The sequence below is a fragment of the Amblyomma americanum genome, chromosome 9 (assembly GCF_052857255.1).
Source record: "Amblyomma americanum isolate KBUSLIRL-KWMA chromosome 9, ASM5285725v1, whole genome shotgun sequence".
NCBI classification, from domain to species: domain Eukaryota; kingdom Metazoa; phylum Arthropoda; class Arachnida; order Ixodida; family Ixodidae; genus Amblyomma; species Amblyomma americanum.
Genome location: NC_135505.1, coordinates 73,407,092 through 73,413,725, shown reverse-complemented (window position 1 = coordinate 73,413,725; position 6,634 = coordinate 73,407,092). Strand labels below are relative to the sequence as shown.

General features: G+C 40.9%; 1 long non-coding RNA gene across 1 annotated transcript; it reads right to left on the bottom strand.

Annotated features, from left to right (window-relative positions):
- Positions 1 to 1,738: 1,738 nt before the first annotated feature.
- LOC144104617 (uncharacterized) lies at positions 1,739 to 5,046 on the bottom strand. The gene is made up of 2 exons (XR_013308595.1): positions 4,921 to 5,046; positions 1,739 to 1,885 (listed from the first exon to the last, which is right to left on the bottom strand). It is a non-coding gene; the product is annotated as an uncharacterized LOC144104617 (long non-coding RNA).
- Between the last annotated feature and the right edge of the window lie 1,588 nt (positions 5,047 to 6,634).

The following is a 6,634-nucleotide window of genomic DNA, read 5'->3' as shown; positions in this document are numbered from 1 at the left end:
TATCGCGTCCGGTGCTCTTACCAACTGAGCTACGGCGACAGCTGTCCAATCTGCTGCTTTCGTGGGTATTTATTTATGTTTTACGTGTAAGCGAACCTTGACAGTGTTCCCCAGCGCCACCCTCGTCCATAGCGGTGGACGTAGCACGTCCTGTAATACCGCAAGTGTGACGTAGAACGTCATCTAACGGCGAGGGCGGAAACTGTGCGAGAGCCCTCTTATGCTACCCATGGCATCAAGACTGCCAGAACCGAAACCCCCGTTAAGCTATTAGCAGACAAGGCAAATGAAGTGAGGGTCTCGTTTGACAAACATATTAAGGAAGCCAAAAGTCACCGAAATCAAGGTGCATAGGGGAATGCTTCTTTTTTATTTCTAGGGCCAATCAGTTTTTTTGGCACTAGATATAAAAAAGAAGCAATCCCGTATGCACCTTGATTTCGGTGACTGTTGGCTTCCTTAATATATATATATATATATATATATATATATATATATATATATATATATATATATATATATATATATATATATATATATATATATATATATAAACCTCTCTTGCTTTTTTAACAGTTCTTTTGAAAGATGCAGATTTGAACTTATAATATATCCAATTAGTTAGCTGGCTCTGGTTAAAGGAAGGCTTTTGTATGCCGCTTTTCAAAGGCGATAAGCTTTCTCACTCCTCCGTCCGCCGAGGAGACGGCTGTCTGGCAGGGGCAGTAGCGCACTCAGAGAATGCAGAGCTCTCAGCATCATCTTGGAGAAAGGAAATTACCCGCTGAGCTCTTTCTGCTCGACCAGAGCTAACTATAGAGTTTGGTTGCACCACCTTATCTGATAGGAGAGCATATAATAGTAAACGTTATTTGAAAGTGGCCACTAGATGTACCTGAGTCTACTGTTGACCACGCAGATACGCCAACCCCACGAGATCCTAATGTTAAATCTGTGACTGAACGAGAAACTCTACGCATAAAGGTTAATGCTCCGGAATTGCCGCAGCGCATTGCATTCATAGACATCCATGACCAGAGAACCTGACCGCAGGAGTGACTATCCCAGACACTGTGGTGTGAATTAAAATTCCCTGCGATGAATGTGCTGTTTGCTCCGCTCAGTAAGGTATCCAAACAGTCTGTCCTGTGAACACATACAGGAACTCAACTTCTATCTGCTGCGTGCGGTGGCATTGGCCGACCATCATCGGTTTCTACGTAGCACAAATCCGTGCCTTCACTGTGATTTGAATGCAATAGACATTCTCTTTAGTTTCCGAAATTGCAGAGTTCGCCCTGGCCGACTCCAAAATTTGACCTTGGCCGATTTGCCTTGCCCAATGATGAACCATAACTGAGCGTGCGCTGCACTGTGGTGACCTCTGAAATTGGCCTGGGTCATTGTTAATATGCTTTCGCTCGACCTTTTGTTATAAACAAGGTTAAACACTGCCTAACTCTTCTTGGAAGCGGCAGACGGCGACGGTTGCAAGTTTGCCCAGTCGAGGATTGTATGCTAAAAATCCATAATATATCGGCGCAGCTTTGATCTCAGCTCGCACATCTGGTGAGTCCCGTGCTACCATTGTACCACGTCTACATTCCAAAGTTTTCCTCTAGCACGGAGCTATTACCTGCCAGATGTAGTTTGTTCTGCATGCCTTTAACCTCTACGTAGGTTCAATTTTTTTGTGTGTGCGTTGTGATTCTATGAAAAAAACAGCAAGCATGGCGTGTTATGGTTTACACGAATAATTTTATTACGGATGTCTCTTCCACTCACTTTAATCCTTGAATTAGAACACAGTCATAGTCTTCTTAAGCACTTTAGGAAAGTTGAGAAGTGTATTTCGGGCACTAGAGCATTTTCCGTGCATGCAAACCTGTGAAAAAGTGAATGACTATAAATAAAAATGAAAATCTTCAAAAGCATAACCTTTTACGCCCAACACAAAACCCTCATGATGTCTTACTGACACTAAAAAAGCGAAAATGTAGTGGGATAAGGTGTTTGCTTAGAATAATCTGGAAGTTCGTCCCCTGTCCCAGCAACACGATTGTGCAACCAGCACAGCCATTTAAGGTATCATGACTCCCTTCACATTTTTTATTTAGCTATAAACATTTCGTCAGCCAGGAATAAGATAAAATTTCGAGTAGTATCGAAGAAGTTTTCTGCACTTGACATGGAATTATGTTCAAATTGCCTCGGTGTGGGTACATTTCAGTGTGAAATAAACCGAATGGGCACAAAGATATCAAATTTTGATCGACAGCCATGAACAGTGTACCAGCTACAAAATTTGGCACCAGTGTGGACTGGCGTGGCCTACCGCTTTCCTTTCAAAGGGGCAAGTTTAAGTGGTGGCAGTTGTACAATATATCTCGTACTTGATATAACAGGTTAGATATTCAGGCGATATTTCTCAGTTTACAAGTAACAGACAGGGGGTTTACATCTCGTTCATGCTTCCACTCTACTCGTGACCGGTGCTCGCTACAGTGGACCCAGACCTTCCTGGTTAACACTTCCCGTACCCAGAGCATTTCACATCGGCTACCGAACACCACACGACTGGCCATTAAAATTAGGCCAATAATTGCGCCGACATTTTTTTTAAATATTCACCTCTCGCACTCTTGTACCTGTCATCTTGGAACGAAACAATTCGCTTACAGACGTCGCCGCAATATTGAATCAGGCATCACTCCTGACGGCTTTCGGCACATCAGAATGTTAAGCTGCCTTGGATTTGTCGTTTTCAAATTTTCGCAGTGTTCGTGAGTGTTATTCTTTCGTTCATTCTTTTTCTTTATTTTCTGTTTTAGTTACAGGGGTGTATTCTCGACTGCACTGATTCCTGTGCTCAGTGATAAGTGGAGATCGCTCATTGTTTAGGACTTCATAAAATTGTTTATGACCTTCTTGCCAAATTTCTATCACATCATATGCTTTATAAAGCTTCGTTTATTTTGTTCATGTACTTTTTCTTTAAGAAATTACTGTCTGTAAACAATGTGAATTGGAACATTTAAAGCGCTTCTAATATTCTCGTCTGACAGATTTCCTCCTTCCCCAATTAATTACCGAAATTTCCTAGTGTAATTAAATAAATGAATATTTAACGCTATTCCAATGACACCGATGAACTTTTTTACGTAAACACTATAACTTTGGTAGGTCACGGAGTAAACTTTGAGTTTCGAAGCATGTGTAACTCTGCTAAGAATCTGTCATTTTTTGTGAGAGACTGAAGAGCGCTGCCAATGTTTTTCTTTGGTTAGCATCGCGAAAACCTTATAATCAAAATATCTTACAAAACATCAGAATTTTGGCGCTTGTAAGCCCTTTCCGATTGTTTGCTTGAGTTGCAGTAGTAGAAAAGAGACTTAAGATGGTGTCATATAGCCTCAATTTGGTTTGTACGATGAATACCACAAGAAAAGAGCCCAAAACTGCAACTTCTCTTCGCCTTCTACCAATTAGCGCTGTGCAATATTCCCAATCAGGACAGGTAATTAGCGTAATATTGCGAATCAATGGTTTTACTTTTGTCCTTTGCTGGACCTGCCTGTGCCAATGCGTTTCCGATCTTGAGCCTATTACCTGTGCTGCTTGGTTTGTTTCTCGCAGGTAAGGTTTAATACGGACTTTCGCAGTACAAAATATGGCGGCTATTTTTGGTCTCAGAATATGCCCAAGATTTCGTGCCACCCTTTTTACAGATACTGAGGTGTGCCACAAAAAAAAGACCTGCTGCCTGCATGGCACTGCGCATTAAAGCCAACGGGAGCCATGCGTTGAAGCCAACAGGTAATGAGAGGAAACAGTTTTGTCAGGTTCTTTTTATCCACAGTGCCAATAAAATTTGAACCGTAACGAATAAATATGTTTGATGGTATAGATGAGAAAAGAGCCTCGAAATAAAATAAATCTGATGACATAAGAATGTCCCTGAGTGCAGAGCCGCGTCGTCGAGTGTAAACCCAAGTTCCAAGAACTCTTTTGAGATCTCCGTTTGCATATTTACTTGTAATTCAGGCTCGTTGCCTTGGCTGCCCAAAATATATAAAAAAGAAATATTACTGCTATCGTGTGCTTGTTGCTGGTTTATGAACTCCTTTGAACATTGCAGCATCGTTTCATGTTTTGACACATCAAACTGCTTAAACAATAATGAGGTGCAAATCCATTTTTTGCTGAAAACTTGAGCTACTTTGGTTCGAAATGTTTGTGCACACGCAATGTCCAATAGCCTACAATGTCTTCCATTATACCTGCATTTTTTTTACGTTTCGCTGTCATCTTCGCCTGATTTCCTTCTTTTATATTTTTATACATGTTGCAAGTCTACAAATACCCTTTTATTGCCTATCACTGAGAATATCAAGAGTTCTAGTAAATGTGCTTGTAACTACCTACACATTTAAATGAAAGTATTTGTGGAAGTATGTCTTTTATACACCTCTAAAAACTAGCTTTTCGTTATAAACAGCAACCTGCTTAACTCGATTGAGGCGTTTTTAAATTAAACTATTTCAAGTATCATATTCTTTGCAGAATTACGGTCTCCACCTTTGATACACATTTCAAAATTTCTGGGATGTTTGTCTCTTTTGTTTGAATGCCTAACGTCGTGATTATTTAAAAGCTTTCTGAAAAATAACTTTTAAATAACCAAACTACGTATTACTCCTTCTTTTCGAAATGCGAACAATCAAACCCCAAACTGATTTTTGTTTGTTTTCATGGCATCTATCCTAATGTGCCTAATGTAATTTTTTCAGTAAAAAATAATTAATAGCTTCAAAAAGTTCCCAGGCAAAAATAGTCGCACTAGGGAAGGAATTGCATAGTGCTCTGTGGAAAGTTCTCTTTAAGCTATTGCTTGAGTTCTCATTGTTTTGATTCACTTACCTTTACATCCCCTGAGCGGCTCTCTCCACACTTTGTGTAATCTGGTGCCTTCTGGTATCGGTAATGAATATAGTGACTCTCTTCCCACGAGCATACAAGGTAGCATTTTTCGATGTTAATTTGCTCATTTAGCTTCTGAAATTAAAATTAAACGAAAACAAGTCATAATTGTTGGCATTTGAACGGTCGCCTTTGTGCATGCCACCTTTTCTATTGAAGTCAAAAGTCCCTGAGAGTAAATAAGGGCTTGTTACGTTGGCTTAATTATCAACAGCCCTACCTTCGATCTTATAAATCAATCATCGATCATAAAAAAGCACAGCGGTCTTATGTCACATGCTGTAAATTGTTTTTTCCTATTTATTTTACCTGCGTCGTACACCGCTAATGGGAATGCGCTTGTTGCGTTGAAGGTCCAGCCATCGTGGTTTCATTGTTACTCTACCGTTCGTTACCCATCCTCTTTTATCACAAAATTATCATTGTTGACACGTTCGTGTATCAATTTAGGCATAATTGAGATGAGCGCACAATGCCAGCTGAAGGTTTGTTCACCAAAACTATTGAAACCACCAATGCCCTCGCTAAATATACTGCAGAAGTGACTGATTCCACGTAAAAAAAATACCGTGCAAAACGCATCGTGTTAGTGCGTGCGCTGCTTAATTGAACATGCGATTAACACACAGCACGGCTTTTTTGAACGACAGCCAAACTTTCTTAACCGGACCTCCATGAATACCTAGGATTACGCAGATTCTTATTGACACAGCAATAAAATCTGCCAAAAGCGCGGATATCCTTATACGACCCGAGTAAGTACTTAACAACATTTTTCAGGCGCCACCAATCCTTTTCGCCACTCCCTGCTAGATGATATAGCATAGAACATTTATCAATAATTTGTAATGCATTTTTTCCCATTTTATTCAGTACCTTGTACATAAGAACGATCACGCGGTTCGACCTGAAGACGACGAAGCTCGCCCAAAGCAATTGATTGTGTTGTTTTCGAAAGCTGGAACTGTCAGTCACGCTTCCTGAATAAGCGTAGCTTAAGCTCCTGCTTACATCTGATTGAGGTACGGATGTATACTGCCTCAAGAACATAAGTTCGAAGCCCTGCTATCTGCACAACGTTGGCCATTCCAGGTGACACCGCGTAGACTATCGCCGAGCTCTTTTCTCCTGCTATTGCAACGTCAGGCGCGCTTCCGACGAGCCAAAGCTAGCATGAGTGCAAATTAAAGCAAAAACGGGTTGCGAAGAAGCGACAGCTCTAGTACTAGTGGTGCCTTCATGTTCAGTATTTGTACTGATGAAAATAAACTAGTTTTAGTTCATGAGCTGGCGACATCAGATCTTTAGCGAAGCGGAAGAACATGGAGACGACTCATGGCTGTAATGCCACTAACGAATGAATGATTGCAACGATTGGGAACATTCCACCATTCTCGGTGATGTACCATGCAATCTTGCGGACGTTGCTAATTTTTGGCTCAGTCACCATCAGTTGGCGCTTTCTGCGCGTGTTTTTTAATGCAATTTTTTAAGCCTTTTTCTGCGGTGCTGCAGTCTGTAAGGTGTGCGCTGAACAACGTTTCTGTGATCGCATTCAGGCGGACTACGAGTCATTTACCAGTTACATCTAGAAGTTTGCTGATCTGTAAAATGCACATCACCCTTTCAATGCCCAAAATTTAAAAGGACACTA